This window comes from Catharus ustulatus, chromosome 3, assembly GCF_009819885.2.
Source record: "Catharus ustulatus isolate bCatUst1 chromosome 3, bCatUst1.pri.v2, whole genome shotgun sequence".
NCBI lineage: Eukaryota > Metazoa > Chordata > Aves > Passeriformes > Turdidae > Catharus > Catharus ustulatus.
In genome coordinates this window covers 32,530,826-32,557,318 of record NC_046223.1, presented here as the reverse complement: position 1 = coordinate 32,557,318, position 26,493 = coordinate 32,530,826, and positions in this window count along the sequence as shown.

Here is a 26,493-nt window from a genome sequence, read left to right as displayed (position 1 = left end):
GATAGCAGTCTGTTTGTAACCCTCGATAAATGCCAGAGTGCAACCAGCGTGAAATGAAGAAATATTGCTTCTGGTAAATATTTATTTTATATCAGAAATTAGCATACCAAATGTAATTAAAAACAAATTTATGTGCACGTCCCTCCCCCCACCAAGTCTGTCAAATTACAGCTTAGAATAACTAGTCATAAAGAATGTGGCCTAATTAGCAAGCATCCCAGCCTACTGCTGCTGTTTGATAATTACCCTACAATGAGCTTCTGAAATAAGGATTTCATTCCTCCTCTCTGCCCTCCTTCAAACGAAACCAGCACCTTTTTTCTGGTGAATACCTGAGTGCCTACATGCCAGAGCCAGCCTGGAAATCCCTCGCTTTGCTGAGCTGGGGACAAGTGAGTGACACCTGTCAGCAGAGGCACCCCTGTCATGTGGGGCAGGCAGTGGGGTGTCACCTGTGCTCCTTAACTCCTTGTCCAGGCACCAGAGAGCTCGCCTGGGATGAGAAGAGTGATGGGATGGGAGGGCTTGGATGAAGGGAGACTGAAGAGAGGCATTGGGAAGAACAATTAGAAAGGTCTCAAGACCAACAGGAAAGTGGATAATCCCGATCTGGCGTGTGGCTGCTTAATTGCTTATCCTGGGGCTGCTCAGGGAGTGCCTGCGTGCAGTGAGCCTGCTGCTTCCGTTCACCAAGGCATGCATGAGATAAAAACCACTTTTAAAGAGGGCTTGCAAGTCTTAAATCCCCCAGAAATGACCCATTAACGGCAGGAAAAAAAAAAAAAGAAAAAAGAACCAGATGGTGCCTTGTGAAAGACAGCCTTGTGGGTATAATAAAACCAAGGCTGCCTTCCCCAGCCCTGCACAGGTTGAGCCTGTGGAGAGGGGCTGCTGGCTCCTGGGGACCCGAGGTTTGGGAATGTATGTAGTTCATTTTCTCCTCCTGAGATTTTTTACTGCCAGTAATGCCTGCATCTTGTGCTCATGTGCATTCCTGTCTCACTCTGGCCCCTTCCTTGCGGATCCATTCTTCCCCCACAAGCATCCATGGGCTCCCAGGGGCAGGGTGGATGGGGGACAGTCCCTGAGCAGGGAGACTGCTGGCCTCAGTCTGCTTGTCTCTGAGCCCCTTGCCCCCTTCTCCCTCGGGCAGAGGACACAGCGCCTTTAGGACCTGCTTTGTCCGGCTTAGTTTAAGCACTGACCTTAGTGTGAGACAAATGATGTCATGGAAGAGTTTGTTTTCCTCACCTGATCAAGCAGAGACCACAGGGTCACTTGCTGAGATAAGAGAAACAGCAGTGAAACGAATCCTGTTCCGGGATCTTGTTTTCCCACAAATAGAAGTTTAACCAAGACAAAGCAGAGGAGAGGGGCAGATAGAATTAAAGAACAACAGAATTAACTCTAATGGGAAGCGTTTCCCAAGAGGCTTTTTGAAAGACGCTTTTCATCAGCTCACAAAGAGAGGCACTGGCTTTGTCTGCCTTTGTCTGGGGTGCTTTGCCAAGAGGAATGAGGGCACGAAGAGATGAGATTTTGGAGAGAACCACAGCTGAAAGGGTCACACTGGAGCCGAGTTCTCTGGAAATGCAGATCATTCATTGCTGGGGGTTTTGGTAGCTTGGTTGAAAGGAGGGGGTGTAAGGGAACCAGAGGCTTTAGGGAGAAACCTTGTGCATGTCTGGGAAGGCCCTAGGGACTTCTGTCCAAGCCACCCACATCTCTAAGGGCAGAAGATCAGCATTGTCATACTCACTGCTTCCATCCCATGTGGGACCAGAGACTCGGGATCCCCTCATGGGTCACTGGCTGGTGGGGCACTTTGGGTGTGAGGAACACAAAAAGTGCTGTACTGCTGCTGGGCTGAGACAAGCTGGTAGCCTGAAGGAGGGCAGGAACAGAGGGAAAGGGACCTGGATGGCTTAGGAAAGCCTTCCTGAGATTCTGCAGCAGCATCTGTCCCCATCCTGACAGTGCTCCCAACTTTGTGGAGACTTCCTTCTTTTCCTGAAGAGGGCAGAGAGGATCTCCATGCTGACACTGCAAATGCAGCAGCCCCAGGCACTGGTTTCCTAATTGCTGTGCATGGCAGGGTTCTCTTGGGGATATAGCAAGGAGGGTTATTGAAGATAGAGAAGGCTGGCATTACATTTAAGTCATTAGAGAATTCCTCAGGGAGCTGGAGGGAAGACAAAATGAGAGGTATGGTGGGGGGTAGGGAGAGAGGGAGAGGCAGGAGAAGAAGAGAAAAGGAAGGAATGAAAGAAGGTGTGGGCAAAACAGGATGGAAATATGGTGAAGTATCTGGAAAGCAGAAAAAGAAGGAAGAGTAGAGAGAAAGAAGAGAGGGCAAGGGAGGTGGAAGGGTGTGATGGAGGAAGAACATCCCCATGTCAGAGGATGAGGAAAATAACCCTGGTGCTTAACAAAGCAAGGAGCAGGAGCACTGCAAGTTTTTACCCTGGTGTGTGCCCAGGTCCTGTGGCCATCTGCTTCTTGCACCCCTCTTCCCTCTCTTTTACCCTGCTCTTTGTGTCACCTTCCCAGCGTTTCTCTCCTCAGTTAGGGCTCTGCAGCCATCTCTCTCCCCTGAATTGGGCAGCATCAGGCAGATTTTAACCTTGGAGGTTTTTATTTTTATTTCTAACAGCAGTGAGAGCAGCATGATTTCATTCACTCTTTATTTTCCTTCTTTCTTTTTTCAATATTTACCCTCTTTTATCCTCCTTTCATTTTTTCCCTTTTCGTTTTTCTTCCTTTCTTCCTTCCTGTTTTCTTTCCTTCTCTCCCACTCCATCTCTCTATGTCTCTCCCTGGTTTTGGACTCCTAAGGTCTTTTCTATCCCCTGCCTCCCTACTCTCAAAGCAGGCAGCTGCTTCCAGAGCAGGGAAAGGAGCTGACCAGCAGTGGAGTGAGCTTAGCATCACAGGCTGTACTCTCATGAACTTCTAATTGGAAATAATTAGCTTGTTTTCTTTGGAAATATTTTCTCATGAAAGAAATAACTCTTTCCTATACACATTTTTTGGGGGGTGTGGGTGGGTAGCAGATTGGTTTTTCTATCAGATATTATGCTTTGTAGATGGAGGAAGATCACAAATTTATATAACAAGTATCTCCTCTATTTCCACATAGAGAAAAATTACATGCCTGAAAAAGTGAAGTATTTTCATGGGTTATTTTGAAGTAATCTTTTTTAGAGGTTGTAAAACAAAAGATAAAAGATAGTTTTAACGAATTCTGCTGGCATTCTGAATATACAAAGCAAAATAACCTCACTGTAGCTATTTCACTGCTGTCTTTTAGCAGGGGAAACTGAGACATGCCCAACTTCATGGGCTGTCTCAAAGGCAAGCTGTGAGTCTGAAGGAAAGTGAAGCATCATTCCTGGCTTGCAGGCAGTGCCACACTTGAAATTACTTCCCTGCTGGCCATGAATCCCATGCATCTCAGCAGCTCAACATCTCTGAAGCCCAGGAGGCAGAGGGAAACAGTTTTGCTTGCCCTGAGGATGGGGGAATGGGAGAGGGGCTGGATTAAACTAGGCAGCTGTGCCTAGTTGCCTTACAAACAGTTACCTCATTCCATGCTGAATTGCACCGTGCTTTTTCCCCACCACACACAGTACATTTGACCTCACCTGCTCCAGCTGCATCCCACCCCAGTGCCAGCTGCACCCTTGCCCTCAGGGCAGTGGGCAAACTGGTTAGGAGCTGTCCAACAAGGATGTTTCTGCAAATGAGGAGGCCAGGGAGGAATGGGAAGAAGATTTAATTGCTGAACCTCAGTATGTTTTCCAGACCTTGCAACACAGATTTCTTCAAATATGGGATGCGTCAACCCTAATTGCTCTCCAGGCTGGCCTGCTCCTTAATTAGAAAGTGTTTTAAAGCCCCATGTCAACTCCCTGCTGATAAAACTGCTTTGCAGGATGAAATGAGATCCAGCTGCTCCAGCTCCTTGCAGCACTGCCAGGACAGAGGAAGGAACACAGGATGCCCACAGGGCTGTGGTGTTGTGGGGCTCAAGGGTGGCCTCTGCTTCTGGCTAATTCATCTTCCCTCAGTCAGCTTCCAAACAGAACTGTCCCACAGGATATGGGTACTTCCCTGTGATAGAAATTCTCCTACTAGAAATCCCAATTCAGTGAGGACATGAGTGATTGTCTTGGGTTCAGTCTTGAGGCTGAACAAAGGAGAGCATTATGGGGCAAGCAGGGGAGTTGCTCCCAGGCTTTCCCTGGCATGGAGCACTGCATCAGCCCTCCTGTCTGAGCTGGTCCAAGCTGTAGCAGATCCGTGGGAGAAAGAGGGAGCAAATAGTTTCCAGCACAGCTTCTTCCTTCTGAATGTGCCCCCCTCCTCTGCCTTTCCCCAGTCTGCCATTGTCATTTCCCAGTTGGCCAGCTCCACAAACATCTTAATTTCATGCCTGCTTGTCAGGGCTGCTTTGTGAAACATCTGAATGACATTAGCACAGTTAAAGAGTGTGACAGACTGAGGAGCAGCAGCCTCCTGTGATCTCCTATTCCAGATGGTTAAGTGACAAATCTCACTTCTGATATCTTAACTAGAGAGGTGCAGAAGGAAAACATCTCCAGGGAACACCAACACCCCACCCCCAGCTCTGAGGCTTTACTGGGACCAGGCAGCGGTTAATCCAGACAGAAGGAGACATGCAGCAGATGCCATATTCTTCAGGGACCCTGGAAATATTTTCCCCTCCCTCTGACTTGTTGCTATCTCATATCAATTACATGCACAGCCATAAACAGCTCATCCACACCCAGTGCTTTTTCCTGCAAGTGTCTTTCACCCAGAGACTCTTCTCACTGGGGTGATACCCTATCACATTGCTCTCAGAGGGGATTTGCAGTCTCATAGGAATGCTCCAAGCCTCAAGCCATTGAAGGACATTTGGGAAATGAAAATGCATTCACAGCAGTAGTGAGAGACAAACATTGCTGAGGGTGAGTTTAGAGGCAAAACCTTGGGGAGGGTGTGTGTGTGAGGGTATTGCAGTGGAGGCTCGTGAATCCCCTGGCTCAGTGCCTGCAATCTGTTTGCATCTCAGCTGCCTTGCTGGCTGCAGCTTTACTTTCCACTGTAACCTCTCCTAGGATCATACCTGGCTCCTGGATGTCTCATTAGTGTAAGAGTCTCCTACTACCATCACCTCTGGGAGTGATAGAAATGCACTGTATGACTAGTGCTGACAGGCTCAAACTCTGCTAGCAAGAAAAGCTAGAAGTTTCTGGGTCAGCACAACAGTCGTGTGTGTGAGTGTGTTTATGGGTTGCTATTCTAACTCTTGAAATGCAGCTGACCTCAGCCTGAAACACAGCAGATGATTGGAAGGACAGGACAGGAGGTAACAGGGCAGGAAGTGAAGCAAAATACTGTAAAACTGGGGAGGGGTAGTTAGTGATCACCAACAGCTGGAGTTTTGTGCCTTCTCTGCAGCATAGCAATGTTACAACACTTCCTTTTGTCCAGGCCGTACAACGTAAATTCCCATCCTGGCTCGGGATCTGGATCCTGAGATGATGCTGTTCTTTCTCATGCTGTAGCAACAAATGTATTGTGGGTCTGCAGGCCACAAAAAATTCAACACATAAGGTCAATATGGAGAGGCTATATTCTCCTATGCTCCCAGTTCTGTTCCTATTGCTATAGTTACAGCATCTGTGTGTTTGCTTCATAAATGCCCATGCCTCCCCTAATCCCTGGTACCCTCAGCCTCTATTCCCAAACTCAGACACCTCAGGGGCAGAAACTCACAGAGCCTTTGCTGCCAGCTCACCCGGCTTGCTTGTGTCAATAACCTGTGCAGGGAGCTGAGCAGCTTTGCTAGCCTGTGAACAGGGAAAAGTGTCCATCCTTCCTGACCTGATTCAATCTCCCATCCTTGAAGAGAGGACTCCCTACCTCCAGGAGTGAGAAGCTGAAGTCATTAGCAATTGGTCTGGGCAGTGGGAATGAAAGACAACAGCTGATCAGAAAATAAAACCAGAGCCTCTGGGGAGAGGAACTAAATCTGGCTTTTACTGATCTTACATGAAATAGCAGCAACCTGGTAGTTAGATAATTGCTTTTGTAAAATGCTTGGATTTCAGTGTAATGGTTGAAGGTTTCCTGGTGATGCCACATGAATAAATTTGGAGTCAATGCAGGAGTGCACTGCTTTCATCTCGATGAGATGTTTGCTGTTGGTGGCAGGTGACTCACAATTGCAACTAATGCTCTGTTCTGTGCTTGCACTCAGCAGCTGCAGTCTGGAGGCAGGTCTGACTTGCAGACTCCTGAGAAGTGCTCACAGGAGGCGTCCATGAGCGTCCTGGTCTCTGTCTGCCTTCCTCCTGCTGTGATGGAGCACATCTGTTACTCCAGAAATATCCTTTGAGCCTCTTAGAAATAGAAATACATGGGAATTAGTATATGCTGTTGAAATCCTATCTTCTGCCCTCTGCAGATAGGAGGCAGAAATGGGGCTGGATCCAGACAGGATTACTCTGGATGGCTGAAACGATCTCCAGTCTGGTCCCAGAAGAATGATAGGCAGAAAAATGAATGCAGTGGGAACAGATGTCTGAAACCTTGCCAGTGGAGAAAGGTTTCAAGTTAGACACTCAAAGAAGAAAGGAAATGTTCAAGGGCCCAAGAAAGGTGACCTGGCCTGATTTAATTCACCTGAGTGGCTCTGGGTGTGAAGAATCCCCTGCCCCAGCCTTGGCTGGGACATGGTGTTGCTCATTATCTGCAGCCCCTGCTTCCCTCCCCGGGGATCCTGGAGAAAAGTGACAAGCAGAACAAAATGGAACCTGTGGGACTCGGGAAGACACAGCAAAGTCCCCAGCCATGAGTAAACTGTGCATTTCTCAGCGCTTTTAATCTCCTTATTATGGTAATGGGCTGATAACTGATTGTGTAGTTAAAATGGAATTTGGCACAGGGCTGCAGTTTCTCTGACTTCAGAGAGATTCTGCAGTAAACAACCTGGTAAAGAGCTATAAGAGCTGATGTTCTGCTTCAAACCTGTGCTAATGGGAATATGAAGAAGTGCAAGAGAATAAAGGGAAGCTGAATTTATGTGGATAGAGGCATCAAATGGCCCTGGATAAATAAAGCATTTCTTGGCCTAGAAAGGGGATGGTAAGAGAGGTCACCCTGTGGGTGGAGATGAAAAGGCACAGGAAAAGTGGGAGCTGTTCAAATAAAGAACTCTAGGGCCACTGCCTTCAGTGTACAGCATCTGCACAATCCTGCTGCCATGGCTGCACACATAGCCTCAGCAGGCAACTGGCTGAGATTACATTGGTGGTCCCATCATCCTCTTACCCCTGCAGGGGCACATCACATTCTTCTGATGTGGTTCCCCTCTGTTAGTCCCAGCTGCTCACCAAGTCTTTTTACAGCATTTCTTTTCTTTTTATTCTGCTGTTTTATTAATTCATAGATGCTGATTTTGTATTATCTGCTGTATTGCCTGCTATGAGCTCTAGTGTGAGCCAGCATTTTGGCTAGGCATTTGCCTTCCATGGATTTCCTTTGAATTTTTTAAACATTTCAGAACTTAGCTCTATTGCTTTACATGATCTGACAGCTTTGCTCCTATCCCATCCTATCCTATCCTATCCTATCCTATCCTATCCTATCCTATCCTATCCTATCCTATCCTATCCTATCCTATCCTATCCTATCCTATCCTATCCTATCCTATCCTATCCTATCCTATCCTATCCTATCCTATCCTATCCTATCCTATCCTATCCTATCCTATCCTATCCTATCCTATCCTATCCTATCCTATCCTATCCTATCCTATCCTATCCTATCCTATCCTATCCTATCCTATCCTATCCTATCCTATCCTATCCTATCCTATCCTATCCTATCCTATCCTATCCTATCCTATCCTATCCTATCCTATCCTATCCTATCCTATCCTATCCTATCCTATCCTATCCTATCCTATCCTATCCTATCCTATCCTATCCTATCCTATCCTATCCTATCCTATCCTATCCTATCCTATCCTATCCTATCCTATCCTATCCTATCCTATCCTATCCTATCCTATCCTATCCTATCCTATCCTATCCTATCCTATCCTATCCTATCCTATCCTATCCTATCCTATCCTATCCTATCCTATCCTATCCTATCCTATCCTATCCTATCCTATCCTATCCTATCCTATCCTATCCTATCCTATCCTATCCTATCCTATCCTATCCTATCCTATCCTATCCTATCCTATCCTATCCTATCCTATCCTATCCTATCCTATCCTATCCTATCCTATCCTATCCTATCCTATCCTATCCTATCCTATCCTATCCTATCCTATCCTATCCTATCCTATCCATCTCACTGCATATCCCACTGTTCAGTGTAAGATTTTCCCAGCAAAGCACAGACTAATGTCCGTGGCCAGTGGTTTGTTCTTGTATATTCACTCCTGCCATTGATTTGTCATCAAGCTGTGTTTCTACAAAGGAGGAAAGGGATCTCTATCATGGTCCTAGCAATTAAGTTGCAGAGAATAAGAAACACCAAAGTGACAGGGCTGTGAACCTCTCTTTGTCTCCATCCCTATAAGCACATTTCTCCCACACTACAGAAAAAGTAGGCAAAGAACTTCTCGCCACTCATCCTTCTGAGATAGGTGACAGCTGATAAGGCAAAGTGCAAACCCATCTGAACTGCTGGGCTTCTGGTACTTTTCTAGTTTCTCAATTCTGAGGAATTTCAGGTTGATGACCTGATGGCTGCAAGGAAAATCCTTAAGCAGTGCTGCTGGATTTACCCCAGCGAAGGTCTGTAGTCACGCTCTATCAATTACTTTGCCGACTCCATTCTCCCTTTGGAAAACAGAAAGGAAAAAAAAATCATTATGATGATCAGCTTTTACTTTTTTCTAAACTCACAGTCAAGTACATTTGTGGGGGGACAAAAGACCCATTGGATTTCAAGGTCTCGGGCAGCAGCTATTTCCTCCATTAAGCAAGCAGACATGGGGAAATGAGGGAATGTGTATTGATTGTTTTTACCAAGGTCCATTATAGGTTGTGTGGATTGAAATATCAATCTGACTTTGACATTAGGCAGAGAGGAAGCTGGACTCCTGAGAGGATGCTGTAATGAGAAGGCAGAGGCTTGGGTTTTTTGGTGGGCTCAGCAAGAGGGGGACAAACAGCGTCCCCAGGTGCCAAAAACTGAGGCTTTGTTCAGATGCTTCAGGTAGTCATGTAGTGCTCACAAGCAGCCCCCCAGCCCACCCTCTTCCACCCAGAGAACCATGGATGGTGTAGCCATGGGGTGTGTGAAGCCTCAGACCCTACCATGAGTGTATAGAGATGGGATTGCCTGGCTCCCCAGACATCCTCTGTGCTAGTGCTGAGAATGACATTTAACACGGCTCCTTCACTGGAGAAGCTTGGGCACTGCACTCAGCCTGTCCCTGAGTATTGGAGGACTCTGGTGCTTGATAAAATAGCAGTATTTATGGAGGAGTCCACTGGAACCTACAGCCTGAAAGGTGCTTCTGAGGGAAAGGGCTGGCTGTCTGGTACGATTAGGTGAGAATGCCATATGGAGGTTTTTATCCAGCTGCATGTAGCATCTTCATGTAACGAGAGCAGGATCTGCAGAAACTCCTTGCTGGCCTTGCTTTACAAGTGCTGGGAAGCAAGCAGGTCTGAGGGCATTATACTGTGATGCCCAACAGGGTTCATGGGCTAATGGATGTCTCACATTCACCTTTTACTCTGGGCATGTGTACAATAAGGAGAATTCACTGTGTAAATAAGAGCAAGTTCTGCTCCTTTAGGTGAAGCACTACTGCAAATCAAGCTGTGCTGATGCACACAGCACATGCTAAGCTGTGGAACTCCTTGACACAAGAAATTAATGGTGAGAGTAACTTAACCAAGCTTGATGACACACATAGATAGACAAACCAGCATGTGTAGTAATACAATCTTTTGATCCATGGCATAAGATGGAGTTTCTTTCCTAGCTGTTATGTCTAGGGGGTTCTCCCAGCTGTGTTTTCAGCCTGCTGAACACATACATCTTTGCTGTATGAATGCTATATGTATACTTCTCTTTGCACTAATTTTTTTAGCAGGGGATTATAGAGGTAACAAATGCTTATAATCTGCAGGATGCTGCTTGGCTGATGTATCCTGAGTCAGAAATGCAGCTCACAGGAGTCTATGAGATTCCTTTCCTTCCCAGAGCTGTCAGTAAATCCACCAATTCCACCCTAGAGGTCAAGCCCCTTAACCAGCCTGGCTGTTGTTTGGGAGAATTTGTGATCTTCTTCAGTGAAAGCATGCTCTATTCTTCTTCTGAGAGAATCTCCTTGTCCTTTTTTGTCTACACCCCAGCTCCCTCATCCCAAACTTTGAACATGTCACACATTGTCCATCAACTCGGAACAAACAGACCCTGCTGCCTGCTCGGCTGCCTCCTTCATATCCCTGCACTGTGGTTGCACACCAGATTCAAGGCAGTGTTCCCTGGTGTGAGCTGGGCTCCTGTTTTTCCTTCCCCTCCACTGCACATCATTTGTGTCTTTGTCACCTGTCTGATGCCTTCTTGCCTTGCCTTCTCCCTGGCCTCTCCTCATTAGATGCCACTTCCAGCTGTCACACTTGTCTCCTTCCCTTGACACAGTCCAAGGAGCACCCATTAGCATCAGACTTCCCCTCCTTGGAAGTCACAGGCAGACCCACTCCTTTTGGGCTTAGTGTCTAGTTTTAGCATTACTTTTTTTTACAGCTACTCTTCCCATAAGGTCAGAAGTGTGCCTGCCCTGTCAGGGACATTATTCTCTTGGTAGCAAGCAGATATTTTGCTATCATAAAAACCAGGCTTCTCAGAAACAAGCAACTTCTATCAGGCATTAGGTATGCTGTGATGCAGGATTATTAGGCTAGGCTGGCATGGAAAAGCTCACACACACAACAGCTAGGGGTCCCTCCCCAGCACTGGGCAGCAGAGGGGTCTTCCTTTCCTGCCTGGCACTTCTCTATGACTGTGCCTCCTAAGAAATTCCACACATGCACAGACCTGGACTAATGCCATCTAAGCGCTGCCTCTGGGAGCAGCTCCCTCTTTTTCTTCCTGGTTCCCAAGGGGTAGGTGATGCCTGCAGACTCGCCTGGGGATGACTCTAATCTTGGTCCTAACTCAAAGGTTTTTACTCTCTTTTTATGTTTCAGAGAGGTATTTAAGTGCTGGGGAGAGCAGAGTGCAGCAGAGGTCTCCCCTAGCTCCTCTGGGAGAAAGATGTGCTTCCCTAAGCAGGCATTCCCGGGTCATTCTACATCTCTTTGAGCATGGCTTTTCACAGAAACTGCCTCTGTCGTCTCTGAGCTGACTAACACCCTCTGTAAAGTGAGCTGCTTTTTGGTAGCACTGCACTCAGGGTATGACAGGGCTGTGTATTGAGGTTCTTCGTGAAGAAAAGCAGCCTATGAATTATTTAAGCACCTCTATTTCTGATTAGCTTATGACTAATACTCATTGCACTAACCCCTGAGATGTAGCACGTTAAAACTAATGCAGAAAATATAATGGATTTAATTGCTTTCTAGGTAGCAAGGTACACACAGAGCTTTTGTGGACTTTTGTGTGTTTGTTTTGCTTTTAGTTCTAAATAGGTATGCTGAAAGAGAGCTCAGAAAGTCTGCCCAGGGAATGGGAGTCCACAGTGGGCCTGAATCATTTTTCAAGATCAACAGGGAACAACAGGGAGTGAATACCACAGCAGAGGGGGGAATAGGAAAGAAATCTTTTGATTTTACATTAAGGTTTTAAAAGCCTTAAGACCAGAATCAAGCAGGAAAGATTGCCTTGAGATAGTCTAGGGAATGAAGGGTGCATAAGCAACACCAGAAAATTTTACATCATGTGGAAAAAACAAGGAAAATAGTGTCGGTGGAGCTCAGAAACCAGAGCCTGTTGTTAGAACAAGTTAATAAATGCCTGGTGTGACCTCTTTGTGGTCTGTGGCTGAAACTGGAGGCCATTTCTCCTGCTGGAGTGATCTATGACAACCCCAAGTACCTACTTCTTACCAGAGTGTGAGTCTTACCTAACAGCTCAGCTACTAAATGCTGTACAGATTGAAAACACCAGCTCAGGACCTGGCAATTCAGATATTTAACTAGCAGTTTCATGTATGATTTGGATTCTCAAACACTACAGTTTTCCAAATTATTTTTGTACCTATTAGCATATCCCTTTGTCAGGTGGCAGAGCTATCTTTGGGTCACTGGAGACCACAGACATCTTGTTGTCTGCTTCCCTTTTTTCTGTGAGTCAAATGAGTTTAAAACTCTTAGACTGTGCCTCTTTATTCACATGCACTGACTGTTAGCTGTGTGTCCCTCTGGATATGTGTGTGCTGGCTTATTAATCACCTGAGTTATATTTGCTAACTAAGGGTCTTGATCACAAAACCCAGGGAGCAACAAAAAAGAGAAAACTTCATTATTCATTGTATTATTCCACAATATCAGAGCCACCTGTGCCATGTTCCCATGGTGTTGGTTTCCAGCAGACCTTTTCCTCAGCTGAGCTCCCTGTAGCTAAGACAGCTAGAACAAAAGCTGCTTAGAACAAAAGTTTGGGGTCCAGAAGGAACATCAGGATATTCCCTGCTGGGAACCTCAAACTCCTGCAGCCTCCTTCAAAACTTGCATCTGGTTCCAAAACTCCTTTCTTTTTTTTTTTTTTTTTTTTTTTTTCCCCCTCCATATAGGTCCTGTTTGGATTCCTTCCATCTGAAGGAGCAGTATTTCTTGGGTTTATCAGGATTGTCTGAGACTCCACTTAGCATCAAGAAAAAGGGAAAAAAAAGTTACAACAAAGCCAAGAAACAAGGTCTCAATAGCACAATGTGCCATTCATTGAACTAAAGAGCATTTTCAGTGGGTACTTCATCTATTTTCTTTGTCTGGAATAAATATCTTGTCCTTAGAATTGCTCTTCTCCAGTAAGAGGATCCTGGGGTGAATATTTCACATGGAGGCATTTGCACAGCAGACATGTGGAGGGTGAGCAGGAGGGGGCAGATTTTGCCCCTGGTTACAGAAGCAGATCACAGAGATGAGAGCTGTCACCCAGCTCTTCTATTTGCTGCCTTGTAAAGCAGGAACCAAAGCGGTGCTTCCCAGAACAGACCTAACTAGTGAGTCCCCATTCAGACTTGGGAGCTTCCAGCTTTTAATGTAAGCAAAGGCAGTTTCAAAATGTCTTCCAAGAGTTTCTCAGTGGTTCAGTTCATTTGAGGGATCCCGCTGTGCAGTGGCTTGTGTGTGCCTGCTTGGTGCAGGTGAGAAAGTCAAGGGAACATCTGATCCACAGCTCATTTTCCTGCCATGGGTGCAGAGGGTGGAGCACAGGCTCTCCCATCCCTGCTACCCTTGCCTCTGAGGAAGCCAGCTGAGTCCCAGCTCTGAATTCACGTGGGTACCTCACTCATCAAGGCCTCTCCTCACTGTGTGGTGAGCCCTTGTTTTCCTGCCACTTTGCAGAGACTGCATATCTCAGGTTAAGGCAGGAGATGTGGAATCTTCTTATGCGTACTCCCTTCACTATCTTTGGGGGACTAACTAGGTCTTTCTAGCCTTCTGAATTCACCAGAAGGTCAGGGTTTCTCCAGATTTCCCAACACCCATAAGATTTTGCCTGGTTAGTGTCCCTGTGGGAAACCTGCAGGGCACATGCAAAGTTTCCTGGAGGCTTCCTGCTAAAACAAACAGCAGTGGCTTTCAGCATCACTGACATGGTGTGACATGAAGGGAGGCTTAGGTGCAGGATGAGCAGTCTTGTAGTTTAATCCTGAAATGCCAACTGCAGTGATGCCTTCACAATTTTTATCCCTGGTTTTATGACCATACCACAAACCTTGTGAAAGTGCTTTGTGCACCATAGTTCTCCTTGGGGTATTCATTGTTGCTTGCCTGATTTCTGCAAGTGCTGCCTCCCAGTCCACCCCAGGGGCAGCTGCACTGCAGCACGAAGGGACCCTGTTACTTTTGGGAGTCCCTTGAGAGGGGAGATGCCATAGCAGTGTGTTGATGGTGGCACAAGAAGGGCTGTTGCTGGGGACCAGCTGCTCTCCCTCTCTGCCATATGTCTGTTTCTGTTTGCAGCTTGAGTGCAAATACATTTTATTAAATAAAAAATGTCTTTAATCCAATGAAACTTCCAAAGCTGGTAGGACTCCAAAAGCAATGTTAGCTCTAGGCACTGCTTTCCTTTTCTCTTTGACTTTTACCCTCTTAAGTCCAAACATCTCTCAGATATGATCTCTCCTGCATTTTCAATTGGCTGGGCTCACAGGTTCAAAATATTTCGGTGCTCAGTTCAAGGAACACGCTGGCCTCAGCACTGCTGCCAGCAGGATGCATGTGTGAGGCCATCCTGCTTTAGGAGGAGTTAGGTTAGCTGCGTGGATGTCAGCACCACACCATGCTGTTTGCTTTCCTCACCAGAGAACTCTCTGAGACCAGGAGAAAGGGTGCTTTTCTGTGCATTTCTGGTCCCCTGATGTTCCCTGCCACTGCTTCAGACCATTGAAGCTGGGCTGGCTATGGTAGGAGATACTTCACCTCCAAAGCCACCATCCTAGGAAAAGGATGGATAGAGCAATTATTCAAGAAGAAGAAAGCACTCAGAGAGGAGATGTACAATACGTCCCTCAACAACATCTTAAAGGCATGGCACCAGTGTGGGGAAGAGATTCCCCTTGTCTGAGTATTGCTACAGGAGCAATTTTCTACTCTGTATTGTTACCGTCACTTGCAGGAAGATCGTGAGTCTTCCTTGTGCATCCTTGGAGCTTCTTTTCCATAGTGACCTTTCTGCAAAGCATCTTGCTGAGTCTGTCCTCTCCTTCTTCCTATCAGTGTCAGCTGCTATGAGAGGGTACCTGTCCCTCTGCTACGCTTTGCTACAGCCCACTAAGGAATCTCTCTTCCCTGAGGTCCTGATCCCCACAGTGTATGTGCTGTGCTGAACTAGCTCAAGCATGAGCAGGTGCACTCACCAGCTGCAAGGGACACGTGTCCCATATGGGCTGGGACCCCTGTATGGGGACTTTGAGGGGTAACCAGACTCCAGCAGGGCATTTTCTTCGTTCCTATATCAGTCTATGGCTGCCACACAAAACTCCTGGCTGTGCTCTTCCCACAGACACCCGGCCTTGGAGCATTACAGAGTGATGTGCCCTGGCACTGTGCATTAGGCAACCTTGACATACACTTAACTGTTGTTTTCAAACAAAGACAAAGGTAGTCATTAGTGCACAGACATTATCTCATCCATCCTAGCAGAACCCACTCTGGCTCCTCAGCATTCCTCATGGCAGCCTTTCCACGATGACAAGAGGATGGCTCATCTGTCCGATTCCTCTTCATTGCACTTAACTGCTGCTCCCTGTAGCCAGCACCACAAAAAAACCTGTTTTCTCCCCACAATACTTTCAGGTTTGGGATTAAGGCAGCAAGAAGCCAGGGATATTTCCCTTCTATACAGTGAGATGGTTGCCATTGAGACACTTCATTTGACTGGTTGAAATTTAAGAGTGGAGCTTGGGGATCTGCAATCAGAGCCAATTGCTTCTATCACTGGATGCTTTCAGCACTCACCTGAACACAGTCCCCAGCCATTCCTACTAGCATCATTTCTTGCAACGAGAGCACTTTGCTCTTGACAGTTGTCCACGCTGTGCTTTTTGCAAGACTCTTGCTTAATGTGTTGCACAGAGCATACGATACAGTCACAAATCCCTGGCATGTGTAGTGCTTGTTTCTGGGGATATTCCAATTTCTTCAGCAGGTTTGGGGTCAGATCAGCCTCACTCTATAATCACTGGTCGGGGGTTGTTTTATTTCCCTGAACACAGAGTACCCAGTTCCTTCATGCATCATTTATATTCCCTGCACCCTGGCAAAGCTCTGGCCATTTCTCTATTCCAGCCACGTTTTCAGAAATATTCATTTTCTTTCAGATTCTCTTTATAAAAACAGAGCTGCTCTATCATCTCGAATGACTCTGAGGATAGGTGATTTTATGAATTTTCCACAGTCTCAGCAAATGCTTTGTCTGCAGATTTAATAGACACTGTTAAACTATGCAGCAGATTATAAATTTTAGCCACTATTGTGGTGAGTAAACTGACACATTTTTTTAGATGTTAAGCATTGTTTCCTCTCATAGCATAGAGTGAGCAGTTTTCTACCAAGACACTGGAAAAGCCTATTTTGCACGGAGCTGAACATGTTTAATCCTTTCTCCTTTGCTCTCTGCATGGGTGGGTTCCTCACATCGCTGTACCTGCCCTGTGCAGCTCCCTGTGCTGTACAAGTGGGTTTTGTGGCTCTCCTCATTCACCAGTAACCCAGACACAGGATGGAGCTGAACTGCAATAATGGATGGGGAGAAAATTACTCTAAGTCCTGAGGGCTGGTTTATATCAACAGCTTTACAAAGAGATGGTTTTGTGCACCCACATGGGTGGAAGAACTGTGCTCTCACCCTTTGTGCTGCTACCCAGGTCTCCCTCAGTCTTTTCTGTCTTGGAGAGTCACAGCAGAATCCCTGCCAAATCCTGCATGGCATGGACCATGTTGTGGTTTAACCCCAGCCGTTCCCCAGGGAATGGGAGCCAGGCCCCACACAGCCACTCACTCACTCCACCACCAGCCATGCCAGGGAGAGGATGGGAAGGGTAGAAGTTGGAGAACTCATGGATTGAGATAAAGAGAGTTTAATAGGGAAAGCATAAGGCAAACACAGGCAAAGCAAAACAGGGAATTAATTCACCACTTCCCATGGGCAGGCAGGTGTTCAGCCATCCCCAGGAGAGCAGGGTCCCACCATGAGTGATGATGACTTGGAAGACAAATGGCATCACTGCAAACACCCTCCCTCCTCCGTTCTCCCAGTTTCTATTCTGAGGAAGGTGTCATATGGGCTGGAATATCCCTTTGGTCGGTTGGGGTCACCAGTCCCAGCTATGTCTCCTCCCAACATCCCATGCACACCCAAGTTCCCTGCCAGCCATGGCATATGGAAAGCAGGAAAGGCTCAGCTCTATGGAAGCCCTGCTCAACAATAACAAAAACATCTCTATACTATCAGCCTTATGTTCAGCACAAATCCAAAACATAGCCCCATACCAGCCACTGGAAGAAAATGAACTCTAGTCGAGCTGACACCAGCACAGGCCAGCACCCTCATCTTGGCTGGGACCCCAGCTGCCATGGCTCAAACAATGCCAATCTGCAGGCCAGCTGACAGCAGGCTGCTGACACTTCCATGTTGGAAAAATGATGGAAAAAAACCCTGGTGGACTCTGTGCAGGTTGTTGCCTTAGCTGGACTGTGTTTGAAGCTGGGGGTGGCTGGCAATTGAGCAGGTGAGGCATTACATGTACTTCCTCCTTCCCCAGGCCTAGATTTCATTCTGAAGGCTGGGTGCTGGCTGGCTCATGTGGCTTTTCTGTGAGCCTGGACATCTCCAGCCAGGAGACAGCTTCCCACCTCTTTAGATTTTATAGGCTGGCTGATGAAGATCTGAGGATGCTAAGCCAGTGAGCACAACTCCAGGAAAGCTTCTGAATCCTCTCACTGTCTCCTAACTCTCTGCCTTTGGATCTCATTGTTTTCACATAACACTTCCTCTCACAGCTGGATTTTTCTCCTGCTCAGATCTTCTCCTCTTTCTGCTCTCTGCAGCTTGCAGTCAGTTCAGTGGATGGAGGCATTGGGACAGGAGCAGGACAGGAGCAGGAGCTGGATGGACAGAGCAGTCTGTGAATGTGAGATCCATAGTCTCCTCAGTGTCTCGTGTAGAGGGTGAGACCTAGGAGTTATGGTGCTGTTCAGTATCAAGAAGCTGGACGCAAAATCCCTTCACTGCTGTGTTGTGAGATGGCAGTGTTGGGATGGCCAAGTGGTGTCTCAGGCAGAAGCAACTGAAGCAGAAGGAGAAGGGCTTTACTGATACCTCTCAGCCCCTGGCCTTCACACTGAGGTGAGGAGGTTCCATTGACCATGCCAGTCCCACTGTTCCTGCAGAGAGCTCTCTGCTCTGGGTTGATGTTGTCTCTGCTGAACCATTCAGGCCCCTGGAGTCCTGGGAGAGATGGATTAAAGCAGAGCACACCTGAGCTGTGGGAAGCCCACAGGCCATGATGCAGCTCAGCAGAAAGGCAGCTAGTGAGGCTGCTGAATGTTTTATAGTGCATTCAAGTACTGAGACCACCATCAAAGTTGGATATTATTTAGAGCCTTGTCTTCAAAATAAATTATAACCCTTTCAGGATGAGCTGCTGATAAGTGAAGAGAGGTTGTGTGTCTGATACGGGGAGAGAAACTATACTAAGAAGGCTGAGCACTCTCACCTGAAGGGCAGAAGAGATGGAATATGAGCTCACACAGCCCAGGCATCCCTCCAGATCATGGCATCATCCAAAGCAAATTTCCCAGCAAACATTATTTTTGTATTAAATTGGACAATTTTGAACCCAACACTCCCCAGAAGAGAGGGTTAGCTTAGCTTCTGGGATTTTTTTTTGTTTTGTTTGTTTGTTTGTTTGTTTGTTTGTTAATTAGAGAGGTCAGTAAAGCCTGACTTAGTACAAATGGCTTGGGAAGGAAAGGGAAAATAAAAAGCACTGTGCTGGATTGGGAGTGTGTAAATCTCACTGTGTGCCCAGCCTTGCTCAGACACACAGACACAACTGCTGCATAGAAAAACACATGAGCTACGAATCCAAGCAGTAAACAAAAGGGGTGAGGGAAAGGAGAACAGGGGGCCATTGTGAGCACAGGAGATGCTGCACTGGACAAGATGAATGTCCCTTTAGGCCCTTATCTCAATCCTGACAGTGGCTGATATCAGATGCTCCAGTGAAAGCTGCAAAAATCTTCACAACGCATCTGGGCATCTGTGTGATAGCATCCCCACAGGGGCTCTTCCTGCCAGACCCCATTTGCTGATCAGCCTGCACGTGGAAATCAGAAGACTCAGAGCTCTTGTCAGTTTTGCTCTGGCTGATGTTGCAGCCAAAAGGACTTTCACTAATATAGCCTGCTAGCCCAGCTGGTGTCCTTTCCTTGCTCTGTTCTGTGTGTGGTATGGGGTCACCAGCCCTTGTGGCAAGTGCAGACCCATGAGCTACATCCCTAATCCCTGTGTTCCGGCAGACAAGTGACTATAGCCTTTCTAGCTCCATCTAATTGCCTTGGGTTGGGGGCTCACCCATTCTTCGTCCTGCTGTTTTAAACACTTTGTAGCAACATGGCACCATTCTTTTCCTCTGTGAGGGGTCATTCCTGAAGGATGGGTTAGCAGGAATGTGAAGAACAAACCAGGTGATCCACATACCACTACCATGGAAGTAATGAAGGTCCAACAACGCTCCATGACCCAACTGGAAGGGTGTATACCAACGTTTCCAGGTGCTTGAGGCATTAAGTCTGCTGCCTTCATCCTGCACGTGGCAGGACTGATGAATAGAAGAAATAAATTTGAGGAAGGATCCCAGGAACATAGGACAAGCATCTGGGATTTACTGGCAGATGCTGAGCAGGTTGATGGAGTGCAGCATTATAGCGAGAGATCTTTTACAGGCCCTAGGATGACATTCCATAAGATACCAGAGTGTAATGTACAGACCTATTGTATATAGATCTCCTAAGTGAAAACTGACACTATCTGTTCATACTCAAAGCACAAGCAGACCAAACAAGGAGAGGAAAAAAAAAAGAATAAAAGAGCTTTAAAAGTTTTGTTTGGCAGTAAATGAGAGTTGCTCCTGGCTCTCTTCAAAATATGCTCTTCTGGAGAATTTCTCAGCAACTTGGGTGATCACAAAATCACAGGTGGTGAAACTCTGATCTAATAGATTTTCTGGGCTAAGTCCTTCCCATGGATGTGATTAGATGTGAGCCTGGGACTGCCTTCAGAAAGACCTTCCCTCTCCTCAGCACTGCGTGGGAAGTTGCAGCATAAACCACAAGGGACCACTTGGCTCTCAGCTAGTTCAGTTCCTCTGATAGACTGCTGATAACACTGGGAGGTGTGGGGCTTTGTTTTTGGCCCTCCTGTCCCTTGCATGCACACACGTACATACATGTGCACAAGTACCAGTGGTTTTCAGTTACTTGATGCAGTGGTTTGAAAGCAAAACCAGTGAGAGACTCCAAGTCAGAAATACATTTTGACAGGAAAAAAGAGAAAAATAAAATGCATGCAATAGTACAAAAGAAAATCACTGACAGAGTCAGAACACAACCTGATATCCTGCTAGTTAGCGTGGTGGTAGCAGTCCAGATGAAATGGTCTTCTTGAAGTAGTGATCCTGTAGAAAGGTCTGGTAGCTCTTATCCTCTGGAAACCAGTGGGTAAGGGCTGCCTTGGTGTTCCAAATCTCAGTTTTTATCTAGGTAGGAAATGTTTGGCTCCTTCCTCTGGGTGGAGCATCTCACAATGGGATGATGCAATTTTAGCAGTCATGCAGTGCGACTCAATGGTCCATTAATGGAAGATACTTCCCTGGAGGAAGGATGGGTCATGGAAGAGATAAAGAACACTGCCCTACCTGGTTTTTAACAGATGGCCCATTAGCAGAGGATATCTCACACAGAGATAAGGATCACTACCCTTCCTGGTTTCAACAGATGGTGATAGAATACATACTTTTGGGCACATCTTTACATTATAACTTAGGACACTTGAATCTCTGATTTTTCCCAGCTTCAGGATTACACACTCAGCCAGCAGAAGTGGTTTTGTTCTATTCCCCATGCTCTCCCTCAAATAACTGATTTTGGGGAACACACTGCACCAATTCATTGCTGCTCATTGATGTCCCTACTGTAACATCCTTGACCATGGATCACAGTCCCTCTGTCCTGTTAAGTGTGTTTGGATTCACACCACTACAGCCCCAGGCAGTGGCTGCATCTCACTGTGCCCACTCCTGGAGGAGCCCCAGGAGGTTAGCGCTTATCTCTCCCTGCTGCCAGCTCTCTGGATGCCTGTCCACATCTCCAATCTGCCCTCCATGCCCTGCTGCAGCCCCCAGAGGAGGTGGCTTTTGCTCCCTGCCTGACTGCATCATGGGGGCACGGCTGCGCTGGCTGTGTATTGTCACTGCATGGCATGTGAGACCAGCAGGGGACAGCGGGTCATTCACAGGAGTTTTAGCACATGGCACTTGGCTGGGTACTCCAGTTCCATTAAAATCCATTGGCAGATAAATCAACAGCTCTCCAGGGATGCTCTCCCCATGTACTAGCCCCTTCCCTCTTCTTTCTCCTGGCCTTTGTGGTAAACTCTCAGGCTCATAGGGAGGTAAGTAAGGACACTTGAAAGCTGTAATTTACACTTTTAGGCCTATGCTGCCTGATTTTTTTAAGGCTCAGAATTATTTGCTGCTGGGACACCACACTTGTGCTTTCACAGCTGCTTTAGTGCAATGGTGTTCATGCAAAAGACAGCACACAAAGCACTGCCTCGGCAAGAGCCTGCTCTCCGTGGGTTAACACCGCCCTACCTTGGGAGCAGTAGCAGCTCTGCTCACTGCTCTTTTAAGTTCAAGGTAATGACAATAGGCAAGATTTCTTGAACTGCTAATGGCTCCTGGTTTGATTCATGTGAGCTTTGTAGTTTCTGGTACTTGGTTTGTAGTGTGGCTTATACTGCCTAATGAAGAGCAGGAAGCAAAGCCTACTCACAGACCACATGAATTCTTGCACTTTCTTTCCCTTTAATTAACACTTGCACAGTGTCAACATGGAGTTTTTCACTCCACAGGGATTCGGGGACTTTATCCCCACTTTAATGTAATTTTTTCTTCAATACTCATTGTTGGTTTGTTGATTGGTTGGTTTAGGGGTTGGGGGACGGGGGGGGCTTGTTTGTTTTTGTGTTGGTTTAGTTTGTTTTTAGAGGTAGTAATGATTATTTCTAAGCTGCTTCCCAAACAAAAAAAGCCCCTAATCAGGCTGGGAAAACCCATGAATAACGCCAAGGCAGCTGTGTGCTGACAGAAGATACTGAAGCACACTGGACTCCACCACCCCTCCTTACAAGAGCAATGTCTGCCATTAATAAAAAGCACAAATTCATGAAGTATTCCTTACATGGTTAAAAGAATCCTCTCAACATGTCCTGCCCTTCATATAGACTGTAATTACCCCTCTCTTTCCCCCTTTCCCCTGCCCAAAATAAAAGTGCGGTTTGGAGCGAGGGTAACCCTACTATCCACACAATGCAGTTCCACAGCTCAGGGACTGCACCAGCCAGCTCTACACTGCTGCTCTCCAAGGTCTGCAGTGGGGCAGGGGTGACAGGGGAGCAAAGGTTGTTCCTCTGAAAAGACTTTGAAACAAAACCTTGGATTTTGAGCTTGGATACTCAGGAAGTCAGAAAAGGTAGAGATGGGAGAAGGGCAGAATTGTGCCTCTGGCAATACAGCCATGTAGAAATGTGTTTAGCTGAATAGAGTAAGATCATCTCAGTGTCACAGAATGTGTCCATGTCCAAAAAACTTGCCTCTAATGCTGCTAACATACATGCTGAGGTGGAGGACTGAATGATGGATTTGTAACTCCCAAATTGCTCATAACAAAGATCCCAGTAGTGATCCATGCAGATCCTGTTATTTATTCTGTGCATAAACAAAAGAATTCATCCTCTGGGGACTCTCAGTCTAGTTTCTTTCATTAAGAATAAATGAAGTATTAATAACAACAACAAAAAAATTACAGAACAAAAAATTTTAAGTGCGTGTTTTTGATTGGAACACATTTCTGTAAAGCTCTGGCTGAAATAAGCAGCTTGTAGTGCAATGTATTTCAAATAGATAGAAATAATGCCCTAAATAACCAGGCTAATTAGATGTACTTTCTCTACAAAACCACAATTCTAATGTTCCTGTCTTGCTGTAATTAAAGAAGCATTTACCATGCACTGGAACTTTTAATTAGGTCTAACATATAATAAACTTGGAGTAAACTAACAAATATTTTCTTTGCCAGTGGGTAGTTTTTAATCAGTGTTTAGAGGTTTAAAATTTCAGATAGCAGACATCAGCCAGTGTCTAAAGAGCTTGAAGAGGCATTTGAGCATAACCATTTGAGTAAGTGTTGTGCTCACCCCTGTAGTGCTGAAGGAACCAGTTCCCAGCCTTTACCCTTTGGTAGTTTAATTTTTGTAGGGAGAATTATTCTAGAAACTGTATTTGCACGAGTGGAGTGGATGTGGGTACCTGCTGGGTGCCAAGTGTGGGCTCCTAAACCCTTTCAGCAGCCATCCAGAGGCTAGACCAGCACTCCTGCTGTAGTCAGTGGAGGGAAAGTAGGCTCATTCCCTCCCAAACAGTGTTTAGGAAAGGTGACACCAACCTCCTGCCAAAGATTCCTCTCTTTCTGCATCAAGACAGAGCACCTCGGGAGCCATCCCAGATTAAATATCTGAATTACACACATCCAAAGAAAGGTAAGAGGCCTCTCCCTGCCTTGAACCCCAAGAAAGCTCTGCTAGTATGAGATGGAGTTGTGAGTTTGCTGACATGGCCCTGCACAGAAATCAGAGCATGGCCCACAGGGGAGATATTGGGGAGGAGAAGACATCTCTCAGTGGCAACAGGATTGTGGGAATCCAGTGGGGACAGCTTGTGCTAGCCATGTAAAGAGCTGTGTCCCTTTCCTCAGGAGGGAAGGACAAGGCTGGGGGAACTGGGACCTGGATGAGGAGGAGGACAGAGGGACTGGGGGCAGTTATATCCATGTGCTGTGCCTGTATGGGGTAGGGAAATGGACATGTCTCTTGGTGACAAGAAGAAAGGCTGGCAGTCCATCCTAAGATGTTTACTATAGCTGTGTTGAGGTTTGCATGGCAGTAAGATAGAAAAGACATTGCAATGGCCAGACATGTACACAGATGGACAGCAAAAGTGCACAGAACTGTCTGTGGCTGGCAGGTGTGAGTTCAGGGAAGGAGGTCACCTGAGATCATTAGGACAGAACTTCCCTGGCAGAGGAGTAGAGTCTGCAATGGAGGAGCGCATCCATCTACTTTTCCATGGCTGTTTCAGTGGGATCAGACAAGTGTAGACCCTTTAGGACTTGCCCTCCCGGGAAGTTTTCTGTGCAACAGGACAGCCCTTTCGAATCATAAAACGCAAATCCTTCATGTTCTCCTCTGGAAGGTGCGGCATGATTCTAGACCTCCAAAGCATAGGAAGCAAATTGTGTCTCTGCAGCATCCTAAACTGATATCTTCCCATGATGAAACAGCTCAGAAATTTCCACATTCTCTGCAGAAGAAGAAAGGGCAGGGGAGTAGAGCATAAGAATATATATTAATGGACCTACTGAGGAAGCAGAGAAGTCAGGAGGCACATGCACAGCATAAAGACTGAGGGTATGCTCTTGAGAAAGAGAGCGCTATGGAGGATTTGATACAGTGAAGAAAACTGGCAGGATGTGGAAGGGGTAAAGACTTTCAGATTTGGTCATGGAAATGGGGTTAGGACGCTTTGGAGGGGCAGGATGAAACCCCGGAGCTGCTGAAAAACACTGAAAAAGACAGTGCCCATGAAGGTAATATTTGCTTCAGTACAACTGACACTTGTGGAACAGAAGGTCATACATTATATTTTTTAAGTCTCCTGCATCTAGGGAATTACTTTAATGTAGTTTGAAGTACCGAGAAGTGGAATAAGTATGTGCCATTACCAATAACAATAACAGCCCTGGAATATTTTCTATCCAAAGATCTCAAAGCACTCCTTTTTGTGATTTATTTATTGACTCTTTGTGTTCTCAGAGAAGGAAGGGATTATAATGATCGCCCACTTTGCTGGTGGTGAAAGAGAGGGTAAGTAGCTGAACTGTGAATGGAGCCATGACTGTTATCTCTCATCATCAAGTTCCCAAGCCAGTGGTTGGGAAGGAAAAAGTTGCACAGGTGTCAGGAAAAGCTTCTGGCATCCCAAGGAGCATGCCCAGGGGGTACCTGTTGAACCTTATTGATATGACTGTGATGTGAAGACAGACATTCAGACACCATGAAGGCAGAGCTGAGCAGGCTCAGCCTTGTGCCAGGCAGGCTCTCTGGTGCTCTGGTGCTTGTGGCCTGAATCCCAGCACCATTTGGAGGTGCTCAAGCTGCAGAACTGTTTTTGAGAAACAGATTTACATGGGTGAACCCCAACTCTCTCTCTCCTCACTCCCAGGTACCAGGCTGGTTTCTCAACCACTCACAGTGTCAACTCACAAGTCAACAAGGGTGTTTGGTGTGATCTGAGAGTGTGGAGAATACTTGGGGTCTGCTACCTCCCTCTGGTTATAACTGATGTTCAGGTTGACTCTTAAGCTACCAGACCAAAGAGAAGGGCCAGAGGTCCACACAGCTGTGGGTGACACAGAGAGTGGTGTCTACATGCAGTACTGTGTGCAATACATACAAAGTAGAGAGACTTACACACCTTTCTTCATGGCATCTGCTTCAACCCCTGTGACTTAAACTGCCTTGCCTAGGGTGAGGGTTATGCTGAGGGTTAGGGTTACGCCTAGGGTTAGTTAGGGTTCCTTAAATCACGAAGACTGGAGATTCAATGACTCTGCAGCCAACAAAGGAATGCAAAGAGCAATCCAGGGCTGCCACAACATGGCTCCCTCCACACCTTTCTTCTTGGCATCTGCTTCAACCCCATGTGGCCTTAACTGCTCTGTCTAGGGTTAGGGTTATGCCTAGGATTTGGTGGGGTTCAGAAAATTTGATAGGGAGACTTATCTTTGCCTATATCTTTAAGAAGCCTGCTAGGATCTTATCTGGGAGCTATTAATGTAATAGAGAAGTTCACCAAAGGCAAGTTTTCACTATTGTGGAGAATGTTGTCTCCAAATGCAGTGCAGAATTTTAAAACATTCCTGTTGTGGTGGGAAAAAGCTCAGACCCTAACTGAACAGGATAATGTTAAGCTGCTTGGACACCACTGAAACACCATCAAAGCCTGGTAGGAGGCTAGTGAAGCCTCTGTCTTACCTCCTGACCCTTTCCATCAACATGACTGTTTCTTTCTGTACTTACTGCCTTTACTGTATTTGGCTGAAAATACACACAAAAAATGCAGATCATCAGAGCCAAGTCCCCAAAGAGGTTTTTTTCAGTGGGGACCAGCAGTCCAGCTCATCCTGGGGGTGGAAGGTGGCCTAACCTTGCTTACACTGGCTGGCTCTATGTCTCAAACTATTACACGCTAAAGTGAAAAGCCTGAACTTGCCTTCTGCAGCTGAGGAGGGACTGGGGGAGTAGTGTGGCAGCACTGAGAGTTATTGCTGTGGCATTTATGGAGCATGTTGCTATGAATCGATATCTCACCATAATTACCTCATTTGCCCGTTTCTCAAATTAGATAACAAGGTTCAATGCTTGACCAGATCATTCTTC